The sequence below is a fragment of the Equus asinus genome, chromosome 3 (assembly GCF_041296235.1).
Source record: "Equus asinus isolate D_3611 breed Donkey chromosome 3, EquAss-T2T_v2, whole genome shotgun sequence".
NCBI classification, from domain to species: domain Eukaryota; kingdom Metazoa; phylum Chordata; class Mammalia; order Perissodactyla; family Equidae; genus Equus; species Equus asinus.
In genome coordinates, this window is record NC_091792.1 from 82,038,930 (window position 1) to 82,058,265 (window position 19,336).

Sequence of the window (19,336 nt, forward strand, 5' to 3'; positions counted from 1 at the left end):
GGCGAACTACATACAGCTATGTGCTTGGGCTTTGAGGAGGAAAAAGAAAAGAGGAAGATTGGCAATAGATTGGCTCCAGGCCACTCTTGCTCACCACAAAGTATCGCTTAAAGAAGTCTATATAAATCTGGGAGTCTTTGTGGCAGATGTTAGAGTGACTATCTCTGGCTAATGGAGGACAGTGATTTGTGAGAAGATGGTGGGGTGTTTTAAAACATCTTGATTAGAAATATCATGAAAGGGGATTAAGGGAGCAAAATGGCAGGGTGAGCTGACCCGGGATTCTCTCCCCTCCAAAATACAACAAAAGATTGGAAGAACTGAATTTCAGAGAACAAAAATAATGCCAGCTCGTTAGAGACCTACAATTCCAAGAAGGCAGAGATCATAACTTTGCTTACACCTTCGGAGGTGCTGGAACGGTAGGAGAGAAGATCGCTCCCTCCCCTAGAGTCTGCGATCGCTGTGGCGTGGGTCGGGAGGGAACAGGGGAGGGGCCGCGTGACCGGGGGATCATCCAGGACTCCTGCCGCTGATTCAGTGGAGACCCGCTGACGGGGGAGAAAGCTTCCATCCGATGGGACCCTATAAATCAAGGGCCTTGGGAGACCAGAGAACAGAACTGATCTGAACCCAGACTGGCGCATGCAAGTAACAGCCCCTCCCCCCCAGCAAAGCCAGTGGGCGCAGCCATCTTGCCCCAAGGCGGAGAGCTCATAAAACGCCACTCTCGACCCCCATCTAGTGGTGACAGGCTGTAACTGCAACTGAATTCTACCACCATGCGAAAAAAACGCTCCTCTACCATCCAGCAATTTATAAAAGCCCCAGACCAGAAGGAAAACAATAAAAACATAGAATTAAGTCCTGAGGACTTGGAATTAGGTAAACTAAGTGATAATGAATTCAGAGCAGCTATAATCAAAAAACTCAATGAGGTAGAGAGAAAGATAGAGAAACAAGCCGAGTTCTGGAGTTACTTCACAAAAGAGATTGAAATCATAAAGAAGAATCAAGCAGAATTACTTGAGATGAAAAACACAATGGACCAGATAAAACAGAGTACGGATTCCCTGAATGCCCGTGTAGACAACATAGAGGAGAAAATTAGCATAATCGAGGACAGACAGACTGAATGGCACCAGACAGAGGAAAAAAGAGAACTAAGAATTAAAAAAAATGAGGAAAATCTCTGAGAGATAATGGATTCAATGAGGAGTAAGAACATAAGGATCATAGGAATTCCCAAGAATATGGAAAAGGAAAATGGAGCAGAGAGTGTGCTTAATGAAATTATTGAAGAAAACTTCCCAAATCTAGGGATCAACGGAGAAATGTGTGTAGAGGAGGGTTTTAGATCTCCTAGATTTGTCAGTGTAAAAAGAGCTACCCCAAGGCACATAGTAGTAAAGTTGGCAAACGGGAATGATAAGGAGAGAATACTCAGGGAAGTAAGGAAAAAAAGAGAATAACCTATAAAGGAGCCCCTATCAGACTGTCAGCGGATTTCTCTACAGAAACCCTACAAGCTAGGAGAGAATGGAGTGATATATTCAAAGCTTTAAAGGATAAAAACCTTCAGCCAAGAATACTCTATCCAGCAAGAATTTCCTTCAGATATGAGGGAGAAATTAAATCTTTTCCAGACAAACAAAAGTTAAGGGAATTTGTAACTAAAAGCCCTCCATTACAAGAAATCCTCAAGAAGGCTCTCATACTTGAAAAAAGAAAAAAGGGAGAAAGGGGACACAATCCAAAGACTAGGGAGACCGATGGACGGAACCAGAACAGGATAGCAAATATTCAATTATAGCATTAGGGTAAAGGTAAGGAAACTACCAAAACAAGGGCGATCTTTGCACTCTAACTACAAATGAATAAGACAAGTTGGAATAAAAAATGAAAATAATTATTTAGGAGGTGAAGAGCAAAGGGACTAAATCAGTATTGGTCAAGTAGGTAAGAGACCACCAGAGAATAGACTGTATTATACACGAGATTCTAAATACAAACTTCAAGGTAGACACTAAAATAAAGTACAGAACAGAATCACAAATCATAAATAAGGAAAATTCTAAGAAACCCAGCATAAGAAATTGCAGTATTAAATGGGTAGGCTAAAGCAAACAGGAAGAGAAACACAGGAAAACAAGATAGTGAGCGACAGATTAACAGCGTTAAGTCCACATGCATCAATAATCACTCTCAATGTAAATGGATTGAACTCTCCAATAAAAAGACACAGAGTGGCAAAATGGATCAAAGAACACGATCCAACAATTTGTTGCCTCCAGGAAACGCACCTCAGCCCCAAGGACAAACACAGACTCAGGGTGAAGGGGTGGAGGACAATACTTGAAGCAAATAGCAAGGAAAAAAAGGCAGGTGTTGCGATTTTAATATAAGACCAAGTGGATTTCAAAATAAGACAGGAAAAGAGAGACACAGAGGGACAATATATAATGATCAAAGGGACACTTCATCTAGAAGAAATAACGCTTATAAATATCTATGCACCCAACACAGGAGCACCAAGATTCATAAAGCAACTATTAACAGACCTAAAGGAAGATGTTAAAAACAACACAATAATGGTAGGGGACCTCAACACCCCACTCACATCAATGGACAGATCATTCAGACAGAAAATCAACAAGGAAATAGTGGAGCTAAACAAAAAACTAAAACAATTGGACTTAATAGACATATATAGATCACTCCACCCTGAAAGAGCTGAATACACATTCTTCTCAAGTGCACGTGGAACATTCTCTAGGATAGACCATATGTTGGGAAACAAGGCAAGCCTCTACAAATTTAAAAAAATTGAAATAATAACAAGCATCTTCTCAGATCATAGTGCTATAAGGCTAGAAATTAATTACAAGAAAAAAGCTGAGAAAGGCACAAAGATGTAGAGACTAAACAACACACTACTGAACAAGCAATGGATCATTGAAGAAATTAAAGAAGAAATAAAAAAATACTTGGAAACAAATGAAAATGACAGCATGCCATACCGACTCATATGGGATACAGCAAAAGCTGTATTAAGAGGAAAATTCATCGCAACACAGGCACATCTTAACAAACAAGAAAAATCCCAAATAAGCAACCTTAAAGCACACCTAACTGAACTAGAGAAAGAAGAACAAATGAAGCCCAAAGTCAGCAGAAGGAGAGAAATAATAAAAATCAGAGCAGAAATAAATACTACTGAAACGAAAATGGCAGTAGAAAGGATCAATGAGACAAAGAGCTGGTTTTTTGAGAAGATAAATAAAATTGACAAACCACTAGCCAGACTTACAAAGAAAAAAAGGGAGAAAGCTCAAATAAACAAAATCAGAAATGAGCGAGGAGAAATAACAACAGACTCTGCAGAAATACAATGGATTATAAGAGAATACCACAAAAAACTCTATGCTAACAGAATTGATAACCTAGAGGAAATGGATAAATTCTTGGACTCCTACAATCTCCCAAAGCTCACTCAAGAAGAGGCAGACAATTTGAACAGACCAATCACAAGGAAAGAGATTGAAACAGCAATCAAAAACATCCCAAAGAATAAAACCCCAGGACCAGATGGCTTTCCTGGGGAATTCTACCAAACTTTCAGAGAGGATTTAATACCTCTCCTTTTCAAGCTATTCCAAAAAATTAGGGAAGATGGAACACTTCCTAACACATTCTGTGAGGCCAACATCACGCTGATCCCAAAACCTCACAAGGACACCACGAAAAAAGAGAACTACAGACCAATATCACTGATGAACATAGATGCAAAAATTCTCAACAAAATTTTGGCAACCAGAATTCAGCAATTCATCAAAAGAATCATACATCATGATCAGGTGGGATTCATACCAGGGACACAGGGATGGTTCAACATCTGCAAATCAATCAACGTGATACACCACATCAACAAACTGAGGAATAAAAACCACATGATCATCTCAATAGATGCAGAGAAGGCATTTGACAAGATCCAACAGCCATTTATGATAAAAACTCTGAACAAAATGGGCATAGAAGGAAACTACCTCAACATAATAAAGGCCGTATATGACAAACCCATGGCCAACATCATACTCAGTGGGCAAAAACTGAGCACCATCCCCCTGAAAACAGGAACGAGACAAGGATGCCCTCTATCACCACTCTTATTTAACATAGTACTGGAGGTCCTGGCCAGAGCAATCAGGCAAAAAAAAGGAATAAAAGGAATCCAAATAGGGAGGGAAGAAGAGAACTCTCGCTGTTTGCAGACGACATGACCTTATATATAGAAAACCCCAAAGAATCCATTGGAAAACTGTTAGAAGTAGTCAACAACTACAGCAAAGTTGCAGGGTATAAAATCAATTTGCATAAATCAGTAGCATTTCTATACTCCAGTAAGGAACCAACAGAAAAAGAACTCAAGAATACAATACCATTCACAATCGCAACAAAAAGAATAAAATACCTCAGGGTAAATTTAACTAAGGAAGTGAAGGACCTATATAATGAAAATTACAAGGCCTTTCTGAGAGAATTGGATGACGACATAAGGAGATGGAAAGACATTCCATGTACATGGATTTGAAGAATAAACATAGTTAAAATGTCCGTTCTACCTAAAGCAATCTACAGATTCAACGCCATCCCAATCAGAATCCCAATGACATTCTTTACAGAATTAGAACAAAGAATCCTAAAATTCATATGGGGCAAAAAAAGACCCCGAATTGCTAAAGCAATCCTGAGAAAAAAGAACAAAACGGGAGGCATCACAATCCCTGACTTCAAAACATACTACAAAGCTACAGTAATCAAAACAGCATGGTACTGGTACAAAAACAGGTGCACAGATTAATGGAACAGAATTGAAAGCCCAGAAATAAAACCACACATTATGGACAGCTTATCTTTGACAAAGGAGCTGAGGGCATACAATGGAGAAAAGAAAGTCTGTTCAAGAAACGGTGCTGGGAAAACTGGAAAGCCACGTGTAAAAGAATGAAAATTGACCATTCTTTTTCACCATTCACCAAAATAAACTCAAAATGGATTAAAGACCTAAAGGTGAGACCTGAAACCATAAGGCTTCTGGAAGAAAACGTAGGCAGTACACTCTCTGACATCAGTATTAAAAGGATCTTTTCGGACACCATGCCTTCTCAGAGAAGGGAAACAATAGAAAGAGCAAACAAATGGGACTTCATCAGATTAAAGAGCTTCTTCAAGGCAGATGAAAACAGGATTGAAACAAAAAAACAACCCACTAACTGGGAAAAAATATTTGCAAGTCATATATCTGACAAAGGCTTAATATCCATAATATATAAAGAACTCTGGCAACTCAACCACAAAACATCAAACAACCCAATCAAAAAATGGACTGGAGACATGAACAGACATTTCCCCAAAGAAGATATACTGATGGCCAATAGGCACATGAAAAGATGCTCATCATCGCTGATCATCAGGGAAATGCAAATCAAAACTACACTAAGATATCACCTCACACCTGTTAGAATGACAAAAATATCTAAAACAATAGCAACAAATGTTGGAGAGGTTGCGGACAAAAAGGAACCCTCATACACTGTTGGTGGGAATGCAAACTGGTGCAGCCACTATGGAAAACAGTATGGAGATTCCTCAAAAAATTAAAAATAGAACTACCATACGATCCAGCCATCCCACTACTGGGTATTTATCCAAAGAGCTTGAAGTCAGCAATCCCAAAAGTCCTATGCACCCCAATGTTTATTGAAGCACTGTTTACAATAGCCAAGCCGTGGAAGCAACCTAAGTGTCCAGCAACAGACAAATGGATAAAGAAGATGTGGTACATATATACAATGGAATACTACTCAGCTGCAAAACAGAACAAAATCATTCCATTTGCAATAACATGGATGGACCTTGAGAGAATTATGTTAAGTGAAATAAGCCAGCGAGAGAAAGATAATCTGTGTATGACTCCACTCATATGAGGTATTTAAAATTATGGACTAAGAACAGTTTAGTGGATACCAGGGGAAAGGTGGGGTGGGGGGTGGGCACAAAGGGTGAAGTGGTGCACCTACAACACGACTGACAAACATTAATGTACAACCGAAATTTCACAAGATTGCAACCTATCAATAACTCAATAAAAATAAAAAAAAATAAAAAAATATCACGAAGACCTTTCTCCCACATAGCTGTCTCCCAGATATGGTAGATCCGGGTGGGCAGAACCTCTGAGGTGCTCCAGGTGCAAACTGTCAAAGAATGGCTTAAAGACAGTTAGCTGTTTTGCAAAGAGGGTATTTAATTGTCTTTGCGGGAGTCAGTTGGTCAGAAGGAATAAGGGACGAGGCAAAAATGAGACATAAATGACAGGGGAGAGAGGAGAAAAAACTCTGCAGAAAACCAAATCTGGGAGCAATGAATAGCATCTGCTTATGGGAGGTAAACTGACTAGCAGGCAGCTAGCAGAGAGGTCGGTCTGCACAATCTTGTCCTTTTGTATAAGCTTACTGGGACTGTCAAGGAAAACAGTTTCAGTTGTTGATGAATTCTGCAGAAACACTGAGGGTTCAGCTGTGGAGCACCTGCACCAGGTTGACGCTGTAATGTCTGTAGGTTTCCTTCCATCAGCGCTGCCCCATTACCCAGGCCAGGTGTGCATCATTTCCCTCCTAAGAACTTCTCACCAAATAGAGTCTACCCGCTGCAGGCATCTTGACAATATCCAGAGGAATACCTTAATTCAGAACTTTGTAAAATGAAGAAATGCATTGGTACATAAGGACTAGAATTGCCTTATGAAAAGAAAACAATCTGATTTCCTAAAATGTATTTTGTATAGTGGAACACAGATGCTATACTATGAGATTTTGATGTATATTTCCAATTTCTCCTTCATAAGGAACTCAGGGCCATCCTAATCTAGAGCTGTAGGCTAGCCCAGACTTTTCATCTTTCTTCGGCGTGCAGTCTCTGCCATATCTCTTCTTTGCCTGCCAAACATTTGCATAAAAATTGTTGCCTCCTCTTATTGGTCGTTTCCTCTGTGATTGACCTTTGGACAATTTTATAAAAGCAGATTCTTAGCTGTGTTTCTGCCACCTCAGTATATCTGCTGTCTGCCTCATAGCTCTTAGGGTGGTTCTATTTCCAATACTGGCTTCAGATGACTCCAGTTATTTATTCGTGAAAACAGCAACTCTTCATCCAGTGACCTCATGTTCTATCCTCCCTAGGATAGTTGGGTACGTTTTATGTCTTGTTTGCTTTTGAAAATAAAAACAGATTAGAATCAGACAATTTCCCTAGGATAAAGAATTATGAATTTCATGACATTTCTTATGTACCACTGTTAAACAGCTTTCTTGGATTTCAAGAAGTGAAAGAGCCCTGGGGCCATTATTTCTCCTGTGAGGTCACAGCACCACCACACTTTATTAGTGATGGTTATCCTTCAGGGCAGTCCTGAGCCTTTCCTCTCTGTATCTAACACAAAGTAAGTGCTCAGTAAACTTTGTTGAAAGAATAACTCAGAAATCTGAATGCCAGATTAAGACATTTTGTTCAATGCTGTACGCTAAAACAATGATCATTTTCAAAGAGAAGGAAGAAAAGGGAGGGATAAAGAAGGAGGACAACAGTCTAAAAATCTCCAATTCAGACAACACCAGAATAATAAAGATGCAAGCAGGAGAGATGACGGGACAAGACTCTGGAATGGGTGAGGATCTGTACCCATTGTTAGTTTTCAAAGTAAGACGAAAAACATTATCATCCTGGTGACTTACACCACCACACAGTCGATCTAATAGATGCTGGAAGTTCAAAGAATAATATGACATGATCCCTCCCTAAATAGGCCCCCAGAGTACCCTTGAGTACTGACTAAGGGCCAGTCACTAGGCTAAGTGCTTTGCATGCATCATGTAATCCTCAGCTGAGCTCTGTGTATCAGGACATATTATGTCCACGTCACAGTGAAATAACTGACGCACAGAGAGATGGACTAATGTGCTCAACATCAAATAGGTGACAAAACAAAGACTAAAGTCTGGGCAATAGAATCATAGAATCTGTGCCCTTTAATCATTTTTCTCCATGACCACTTTGCAAGGAGTTCATAAACATATAAGGCTATTATTTATTATTATAAATCCTATTTTAGTGGTATAAACAAATTGTTATGAGGGAAGCAAAAAAGATTTGATGTGCTGGTACCAGAGCTCCAGAAACTCTGCATAGATTGTGAAAAAATGGATGAACTCATTTCGGGTTGTGAAGCAAACCGAATGGTGGAGAATGGAGGAAATAGGCAGTCAGAGAGGGTTTCCCATATCTCGAATTTAAAAATGGAAGGCGCTGAGGCTTGATGTTCTGGGAGCTCTGCTATTAAAGTCCGGCCTGGCTGAGTAGATGGATATGGGAATCCTGACTAGCCAAGCATCCTTCCCAAGCTCACGGGAGAGAAGACCATACGCTAGAATCGGGACAGCTAACTCCCATTTCTTACCTCTCGTTATTGGAATCTGAGAGGCACAGAGACAGAATGAAGGGGGAAAGAAAACAGCACGTATGACTCCACTCTGACTTGCCTCCTCTCTCCTTGTCGATATTCAACATCTGCGACAAACCCGTGAGGGGCTGATAATGCTGGTGTTTCCAGCTGGCCTTAAGCTGGCTGTCTGATACAGAACAAAACCGTTTTTGCATTCCACTAACCTGGGGTGAGAGGGGAGATTAGAGAGCGAGTAGAAAGGGAACTTTTACCTTGCATTTTACTTCCTGTGCACTATTTGAATTTTAGTATGAAAATGTACAGTTGATGTATATATAAATGATGGGAAAACAAAAAATGAGCACATGGATATCTATTTAAATATATGTAGCCTTGAATTATAAGCAAGTACTGTTTTTAGGGCATGGCACTGTACCAAATACTGTATTGACTTTCAAAAGTTTGCAACATAGTTATAGCTGTAGAAAGAGCAATAGAGAATTGGACAGCCAAATGAACAGTTTAAAAGAAAAACAAGATTGTGAACTATTTTAAGTGGAAGGGACCGCAACAACCCTCCATTGACTTCACTAACTAGTGCAGAGGATGCCTCCCACACACCATGGCTTTAAATTACCCAATTAGCTAAAGTCAATTTCTGGGATGTTATACTAATATTGGCTCAAGTCCTCAAGAAAAACCTGGGGAAGTGTCTGTAAGGAATAGCAAACTTGCCTATTTTGTTTACCTGTTAAATATGAGCAACAGAATCTGGCTATAGGAGGTGATTAAAAATTATTTGCAATAATGAATTAATGAATCTATGAAAGTGCCTAGGTCGCTTTTTCTGAAGTGGAGTGAACAATATCTGCAATCAAGCCTAGAAGCTACCTGGAAATCCAGTAATGGAATTCTTTAAGCATCTACACGTTAGAAATTTTGATAGAACTTCTCCCTTAATTTTGGGTTGAATGTGGATGATGTATATCTCTTGTTTCTTAGCTCCTAACATGTGCCCAAACTAACCACATGGTCACTAGCAATCCCTACAAAAGTCATGGATATTCATCTCTTAGTGTCTTCCCAGAGTGGAGAAAACGTTAACCCTATTCATTCATCAGGGTAGAGACCACTAATTATCCCTTATGTCTATTCTTCTTTTAACAATAAAAGCATAGAAATTTAGCTTTCTAGAATAATAACCACATTGGTCCGCCTCACTAACAGTTATGGTAGTGTGACCAAATTCTGGTCAATGGGATTTCAGCAGAAGTAGTGAATGAAGTCCTGTGCTCTTAAAGGGGAGAGCACTTTTCCGTCATCTCCTCTTCTGAGAAGCCGGGAGAGAGATCGTCATAAGGAGCTAGAGCAGCCGTCCTGGCCACAGACAGAAGCGCATGTTGAAGATGACAGAGCAGCATAATAGTAGGGAGTCTGGGTCCCCGATGCTTATGGGGCTGCCTTGAGAGCTTCCGACAGCCTACAGGACAGACACGAGAGAGAAATAAGCTTTCATCTTGTTTAAGCTCCTATAATTTGGGGTATTTATGTTAGAGCAGCCACAAATATCCTATCTAATACACTGGCAGAAGGTCAGTCATAGTCTGAACAGTTTAAACTATCAAATTTTAGACGTTGAAAATTATTAAAAGGCAAAGCATTCCAGATAATTTAAATGAGGGAATATGAAAATTTTAGCATAACACCTGACACAAAGTAAATGTGATTATTACCATATTTTCAATTATTAAAACATCAATTTTCATAGAAAATACGGTGGTGTTAAAACACAAGACCAATGTTAGTAACACAGATATTTGCCAAAACTATCTGACATTCAATTGTTTAATTTATTAATTGCCATACACTTAATAAATACATATACTGCATTGTACTAGCACTGTAGATATGGTGGTCAACAAGAAAAATAAGGTTACCAGTCTTATTTTCTGGGTATATCAGAGTGACATAAGGAACAAGCAAATAAATAAGTGAAGAGATTGTGAAAAGAGTTATAAAGAAAACAACAGAGGGTGATGTGCCAGAGAATGTCTGAGAAAACTATTCTTGATTGGATGGTCAATAAATGTGTGTGTGTGTGTAAGTGTGTAAGAATAAAGACAAAAAATGAATGTAAACATATTCAGGATTCTGGGTCTAATAATTGAAAAACTTGTAAACACCGAAAAGCATCACATAGAAGCATAGAATTTTTTGCTTTTTAAATATTTTTTTGGTGAGCAAGATTGGCCCTGAGCCAACGTAGGTGAGCAAAAGTGAGGCCTTCTTGTTTCTGTAAATGGCCCCAGCCCCTCTTCTGTGTGACTACTTGCTGCTCTGCACCTACTCCAAAAAATTCACACGCTCTCCTAATTTACAGCCTCCCACTTCATTATGTAGTCCCTGACAGCTTGATAAATTAAAACTCTGTTCTATGAGTTTCTCTCCATGAACATGCTGACCACAGGTGGCAAACACACCGGCCAGGTATCCATCACAGCTGGCAGAAGGATGGAGTAATAAAAGAACCTGGAGTCTGTCATGTCTGAAGGAAACCCCCTCCTTACTGCCCATTTTCCCTGTTGAACTGCCTCAAGATTCTGTAATCCTTGAAGATGGCTTCCTGAGACATTAGTCACCCGTCTTCCCATATGCTGGCTAATCTAATTAAACTTCCTTTCTCCATCCCTAACTCATGCTTAACTGGCTCAGACTGCAGCAAGCAGAGGGAGCCCTTTGCTCAGGATCACTAGCATCTGTGCCAATCTTCCTCTATTTTGCATGTGGGACGCCACCACAGCATGGCCTGATGAACTGGGTGTAGGCCCATGCCCAGGATCTACAACTATGAACCCTGGGCCACTGAAGTGGAGCCTGTGAACTTACCACTATGCCGCCAGGCAAGCCCAGAAGCATAGAATTGTTAGAGCTGGAAGAAAAGTAAAGATACTACACTCCGGTATCCTTGTTTCATAGACAAAGAAGTTGAAGACCTGAAATGTTAAGAACCCTGTCCAATGGGAAGAATTAATTAAAAGTGAGTCTGAACCAGAGCTCAGGCCTCTTGACTCCCAGTTCACAGTGATAGTCTCTTCATCAGAATTGAATCACTTGTAGAATTGCTTCCTGAAAAGAATTTACTTTCATCAGTTTCCTTTTGGTGGTTTTGCTGTACTTAGCATGAAACAGGCACAGAAATGTTGAGTTGAACCATGTTGGATTTCCTGAGATGGAAAAAAGCCAAATCTCAACCTCCATAAACCAAATGGCTGACAAAGCTGCTCTAATTGTCAATCATACAGACGTGCTGTGAATGCTAGGATGTGAAAAGTGGTGAGGAGAAGTAGCAGTTATTTTTTATTTATTGCCAGGCATGTTGCTAAGCCAGTGTGGCAGGCAGAATTCTAAAATGCATCTCACACCCTGTCACCAAGATTTCCCGCCCTAATCCTTGGGACTGTGAGCACGATGGACGTGGTATCCATGATTCTCTTCCACGGGAAGAGCAGATTATCAAAATTGCCCTAGTCTAATTACAAGAGCCCTTAAAAGCAGAGGGGGAATCAGAGATTGAAACACAGGGATTCAAAGCACCATTGCTGGCTTGAAGAGGGACAGGCCACTTGCAAGGATTGGAGAGCAGCCTCTAATTGCTGAGAGTGACCACTGGGTGACTACCATCACAGAAATGGAAACCTCAGTCCTATGACCACAAGGGACTAGACTCTCTATAACCTGAATGAGCTTGGAAGAAGATTCTTCCCCGTAACCTCCAGATAAGACCTAGCCCAGACAACACCTTGACACTGGTCTTGTGGAGGACCCAGTTGAGGCTGCTTAGACTTCTCGCCTACAGAGCTATGAGCTAATAAAGGGGTACCGCTTTAAGCCACAAAGTTTCTGAGGTTTTCTGTTTGTCTTTTACACAGTAATAGAAAAGAAATGCAGCTGTCAACATAACTTGCCATATTTCAACCACCATAAGCACATAAAGAGGAGGGTGTTATTAGCCCCCTTTTTCAAATGAGAACATTGGAAGGTAAGAGATAAGGAGAATTGCCCAAGGTGACACAGATAGGGGAATCTAAATTTAGTCTGCCTCTCTTTACAAAGAAGATATGTGGTGTGTAGCTAGTTAACCCTCCAACAACTTGACAATATTTTGAATTGGAAAACTAGCCATTCTACCTAATCATTCCAACTTAGAAATTGGTACAAGTTGCAGACACTTTTCAAACTCCATGTATTTCATTGGCTATTTAGAAACCTAATCTTCTGTTCACTTTTGTGTTACTTTATTTCTTCCAAGTATTCAAGTAAACAAGAAGGTCCAGCAGTGTTAAAGTCAACAGGTTTGTGATGATTAGAAGATGAGTACCTAATATGATTAATCATGGTAGCATATTCTAATTTCGAATGTTTTGCATTATGTTTATCACATGGGTTAAAAAATACATTTTGGAATTGGTTTGTCTTCCTTCCTTTCGGTATTTAATACAAATGGTTTAAATTTTTTCTTCTTTTTTCCTTTCTTTTTGATGAAGAAGATTGTTGCTGAGCTAATATCTATACCCATCTTACTCCATTTTGTATGTGGGACACCACCATGGCATAGCTTAATGAGTGGTGAGTAGGTCCGTGTCCATGATCTGAACCCACGAACTCTCGGCCTCCAAAGCAGAGCACATGAACTTACTCACCATCCCTCCGGGCCGACTCAAATGATTTAGACTTTTTAAGAGATTTGGCTAGAATTTAGAAAGCATATTAACAGTCGGAAATTCAAGTTTATCAAAATATTGACCTCAAACTTCCCATTAATAGATTTTCCACTCTGCATCCAGCTGATAACACCACAAAAGAACTTGTTTGCTTTGGACCAATCAAGATACAAACAGTCCTAAGAGTGCAGGGTGGGAAATCATAAACAATCACTTCAAGTCACTGCATCTCTAGAAAATGAAAAGAGTTTGGAAATATAGGAAAAGAGTGTTCACACCTAAGTAAATGCGTTTCTTTCAGTAATATTCTCGTAATTCAATACGGTTCTTATATGAACCAGAGTGAGACTCCAAAAGTGTATTTAAAGTTCATTTCAGGCGCTCCAGCTATCCAAAACGGCTTCCTTCTCCTCTGCTGGGTAGAGAAAAGAGAGAAGCCTGGCCTCAGGCACCTTTCGGTGCTCCAAGACTGTTGAAGGGAAAGATGCTTTTCTTGGCTTAAAGTGGTGGCTCGTCTTCTTAAGTTCTTCATTCTTGGTGAGTACAGGTTTGGGACATTTTGTAAAAGTCTCTTCAGTGAACGAGCTATGCTCTCTCAGATATCCTCCCATGTGGGATTGGCCCTTCTCTAGGTGGCTCCTCTCTGTCTCCCACTGTGAGGATCAGGAGTGGAGCAAAGCTTCAAGTTGGCCATTCCATTAGGTGGAATAAACCGCAGAATAACTTCACAGTACTAGAAAAGCAATGGTAGAAAAACAATGCCAAATGCCTAACTACAAGCCCTTTCGTTCACTTTCTCCTGTTACTGTATTGGGAGAAGCATCACCACCTGGTTCTCCTCCGGGCTTAGGCTTGGTGCTTTGCACTGAGGCCCCTCCCTGGCTGTGGATATTAAAGCAACACACACACACATTTATACAAAGCTCCAGTCAGCCTTCTCAATCAGGAGAAAAGCTAGTGGGGAAACACATCAACCTGCACAAAAGTAAAGGAAGACAAGAACAGTCCCTGTCATAAGCAGGCTAGTCTTTTGTGCTTGAATCGAGATAGGCCAGAAGCAAAAATGTATAACTAGCTGCATAAAGGATAAGGAAAAAACTAGCCACTAAAAAAGAGAAAGGTAGCACATAGAAGAAGACTAAAATTTAAAACTCTAATGTATGTGCTTAGAGAGGATACAGATGATATTAATTTTATGAAACAAGAAGAGGATGCTAAGAAAAAGGAACAGAGAAGAGTTCCTACCGAGATAAAACATGATTTCTAAAATTGTAATAAAAACAGTGGAAAGCTTTGAAGAGCTATTCAAGAAAATCTTCTAAAAAAGAGAAAAAGATCAAAGAAATTATGACAGGAAAGAATGAAGGGGAGCAACATAGGATATAAAACAAGCAACTAATTGAAATTTCAAAGACAGAAGAACTAAAAGTCAGGAAATTAGGAAAGAAAAAAATAGACTATGTCCTATACCTGAAGATATAGAATACTTCCAAAAGGAATGCTCATCATCAAGTTCTCAGAAGAATCAAAGGAAAAATACCCACAACTGAGACACCATTACGCCATTTCAGAACACCAAGTCAGAAAGAAGTTTTAGAAAAAAAAAAATCTTCCAGAGAGAAAAAAGCACATCATTCAATAAATAAGAAATTAATGAAATAAATAAGTGAATAAAAATTCTAAATCAGACTGACTTCATATCTCTTATTAGCTACATTAGTGCTAGAAAAGAATTAAGATGGCTTCAAACTTGTAATGGAAATTGTTTGCAACCTGTTTTCTCAACCTCGCAATATCCAGATTGGAAGGAAGGGCCATAGGAGTCTGGGAGAGATCCAGAGATCCAGGACGCGGATCCTGTGCAAAAGAATTTATCACCGAGAGCTCAGACACTACCAACGTCCCTGGCCACACCTAATATTTAGTTGATTTCCTTTGGGCTACACTCAGTAATCATCACTCATATTTTACTTCAATATTGGTGACACTTACATATTTCAAGAGAACACCAGCGTTGCAGATATCTGCAGTTTGGGCCTGCCTGGGATGTATTTGCCACTCAAACTGGTGATGAGACCAGTTTGTCTTTAGAGCAACACACGCCTCCCCTTTGGTGGTCTGCTTTCTGGCCTGAGCAAGGCTCTTGAGAATTTGTCCCAGGACCTCTGCTGGAGCTCCGGGAAAGAGGTGAGCCATTTCTGCTAAGGCTGCTGAGTTGGTAGAACATTTCCAGGCAGCTTCTGGCAGCAAAAACAACTGGCCTAAGAGTGAAACCAACTCACAGGAAAGGCAATCCAAGAGACGGCCAGAGGCTGCATCCTCATCACATGGCGCCTGGTACACCAAGTTGCTCGATAGATATGTGACTGAATTACCGGTGACAATCTATTTACACTTACTAGAATTACTGATACTTGATTGCATTTCTTCATCATTTATGTGCTTGCTTTCTACATTGGGTCATCTTTTCTATGTCTGTTTCTTACCTTTCTTCTTTTTTGACTGAGTCCCTCACACCATTTCCTTCTGTCTGCTAGTTTTTAAGTTTTATTAAACATTTTAATATGCATACTTATAAACTATCTTTAGCATTCTCTGAACAATATGGGAAACTTAAAATAGTAACTAGAATCATCTCACTTCTCCATCTCTAGTCTCTATGATTAAGAGGTCTTTTCTCTACAAAGAAATGTTATAAACTACCAAGTCCCTAGGGACAGATGCCACCTGTAGAACAGCTTCATTCGATATTTCCAGTAGCTTCCACTTCTTGGATGCTTTGAGGCTTCACATACTATGCCAAGTGCTTTATGGACCACTCTGGTCATCCTGACAAAAGCCTTATGATGGAAGTAGTCTTCACTCTACATATGAAGAAACAAAAGCTCTAGAAAATTAAATGTATTATTCAAGGTCAGGCTATTAGCTAATGGCAGAGTTGGGCTTTAAGCCCAAGCCTTTCTGGCTCCCAAGTCTGTGCTTCTAGCACTAAACTAGATTACCAAGAGAAAGCACCACTACAGTGTGCATTCATTTGTTCTGAATATGCATTTAGCACCTTTTATGAGCTAAGTAGGTCTAGAAGTTGTACCAATGGACAAAACATATGGGGTGCCTGCCCACCTGCCATGGAAGGAGGGTGTCAATCTTGGGTTTGGTTTCCCGTGACCTTCAGGAAGATAATTTACATAAATATCAACTTCTTTTGTAATTAGAACATTGATTTCTATTGAAATCTATTAGCCCAGGTTAACTTCAAAAGAGCAGAGATGGCTATGTGGTCATATGTCATTATAATCTTAAAAGCTAATGGATGGATCCACTGTACAAAATTTACAGTATTTAAATAATTTTATTAATCTCTTCAATCAGTTCAAAGTGGTAATCACCTTACACTTTCCTCTTCTTGCTTCGTTGATAGCATCCCCACGTCTCCTCTTTGATGGTGCAGAGAGTACACCTCATCTTTAAGCCCCCCAGGTGACTTTTCCTTAAAAATAAAGAGTTGGTTTCTTCCTTTGGCAATTTCTGATCAAATTTGCATACTTGGTCTCAAGTATTTACCCAGAGCCAAGCTGTTTTATTTACCTCTTGTAACTCTGTGTTTCTGTATCATTGCATAAAATTAAATTCCCTCTTGCTGGATGGATGGGATGCAACTAGTAGATTTATTTTCAGAGGAAAATTATTTTTAACACTTTTGTGGCATAAGAATGTTCACAGCATATGTCATCTGATAGGGAGTACAGGAGTAAAATGAGTGAGTTGTCCACGTGCTACAGAGCTAAGGTCAAGATGCCTGAGTGCTTCAGAGACATTGTGCCTACAATGAACAAACGATGCCTAATCAGTCAAAGTGGTGGTGGTTTTGCTGATGAGACAGGTCCATCCAGCAAGGCAGGTTGAACAAGGGAACTTCTGATGCTCAGGTCCCATGCTCCACCTGTATGACCAGTGACCATGGGGAAGTTTGTTCAGCCATCATCTTGGGGTGCAGAGCACCTGGTGCTTCCACTGGGATCATCATTGCTGACATCAATGAGGAGAACGTTTCCATGCTGAGAGCTTTAAAGGATTGCCTCAACCCTCAGAACTTCAAAATGCCCATCCATCAGGTGATGGTGGAAATGACTGGCTTGGGCACTGATTTTGCATCTGAGGCCACCAAACTCATCGATATTATTGAATATTGTTTTGGGACAAAGAGAAGGAATCAAATATCAATTGTGACCACATGTTGAATTAATCTAGTGTAGACACAAATTTTCTGATTATAGTAAATGGTCTTTTTCAGGCCAGCTTCTGAGCCAAGAAGCTTATGAAGCGCTTGCTATAAACTCTCTCATGTAACTGTCCTAAGCACAAAAATCAAATTTTACAGATTAAAAACTGATACTTTAAAAACAACAAATTTTTCCATAATAACTCAGGTTATTAGCTGAGTAATGTTCTCGTATTAGACACCAAGACAAAGTTTGAACCCACATTCTAGCTAATTACACATTGTCTGTAACATGCAACTCTGAAAAGAAGTCCTGGGATTAAAAGGAAAAACCTTCTCCCAGAGAGTGAGGCCAGCCAGACGGCAAAATAGGAAGTTCTGGTGCTTGTTCCCCCACAGAAACACCAATGTAACAATAACATACAGACCCAAGTCCCTTCGTGTGAATTCCAAGTCTCAGTTAAGTTGCACGACCATTAGTCAGCAGAAGCCAAGAACAGCTGCACTGAAACGGGTAAAGACAGCAATTTCACTTTACCTGCATCAGCCCTGCCCCCAAGCTAACAGCTCAGTGTCAAGAGAGAAACCTCAATCTGCAACTTCTCCTTTGTGGAGAAAGAGGCAGTGGACCCTGCATCCAACACTGGTCTTTCAGAGCCCTGGTTTCTGTCTCGCCTCACTCTTCACCTGGACCACTGACAGAATTACCATGGGTTGGGGGCCCAGAGGCAGCTGAGAATAATGAATAGCTGCAGCCATCCCAGCCTTGCAAAACTGGAATAAATCCCTCAACCTAAGAGGATGAGAGAAGAAAGGAGCAGGCCTCCAATGTCCTGAATTTTCTGAAAGCTGCCTGACTGTCTAGATTCTGTCTTGCCTCACACTTCAGTCAGACAGCTGATGGAAGCAGGACAGTTTGACAGGCTAGGGGCAGTGGAGAACCAGAGAAGGATGTTCTTGAAGCAGCTGCCATGACTTGGTACAGTTGGGAGGAGGTGCACGACCTGAGACTTCTCCTCCAGGAGAGAGGAAGTGGAGAGCAGTGTGCTTCCAACATACGAACTTTTCTGAGGGCAGCCCCAGGGACTGGTTTTGTCTTGTCTCGCTCCTCACTCAGAGTGAGAGAGAAGAAGAGAAGCGGAGCGTGCATCCAGCGATCAGGCGTTTCAGAAAACTAGCCAAGGGACTGAACTCTCCCTGGCCTAACTCAGGGCACTGACAGGGGGCTGCCTGGTGCACTGAGAACCAGGGAGAGCAGAGTGTCTTGCTGCTATAGAGCCAGAGACCTTGCAGAGCCGCAGACAGACACCAGAGGAAATAAGACATAACAAGCTCCTGAAACAAGAAACTGGCAAATCTCTCTAATTATCACTTCACCTGCACGAGCCCAGAAAAACATCCACAGAAAACGTTTGAGGCCAAATAAAACTTTCTCTGACAAACAAAAATTGAAGGAATTCTTTGTCCATAGACCAGTCTTGCAAGAGGTGTTAAAAGATATTCTTATGAGAGAAGGAAAATTACAGACTTGGGTATACATAAAGAAAAGAAGAGCATCAGAGACTGAGTAAATAAAGGAAAAACAAAACGTTTTATTTAACTTTTTCTGAAATGAAATAGCAGATAACAGTCTGTTCAAAATAATAATGGCAAAAATGTATTCAACTATATGTGCTTCTGTATACACTTCATATGCTTATATACAAGTGAAATTAATGGCAGCATTGATACAAGGGAAAGGAGGACGGAATTTGTTATTATAAGGTATTCATACAAATGAGGCAGTATAGTGTTATTTGAAGGTTGACTTGGATCAGCTGTAAATGTATATTGCAAACCATAGGACAACCGCTAAAAAAGTAAGAACTGATATGCTAAGAAAAGACAGGGCTG

At 40.3% G+C, this 19,336-nt stretch overlaps 1 long non-coding RNA gene across 1 annotated transcript in view; it reads right to left on the reverse strand.

Moving 5' to 3' along the window:
• The window catches only part of LOC139044829 (uncharacterized), a 52,272-nt gene that overhangs the window by 7,736 nt on the left and 25,200 nt on the right, over positions 1-19,336 (reverse strand). The window lies entirely within an intron of this gene.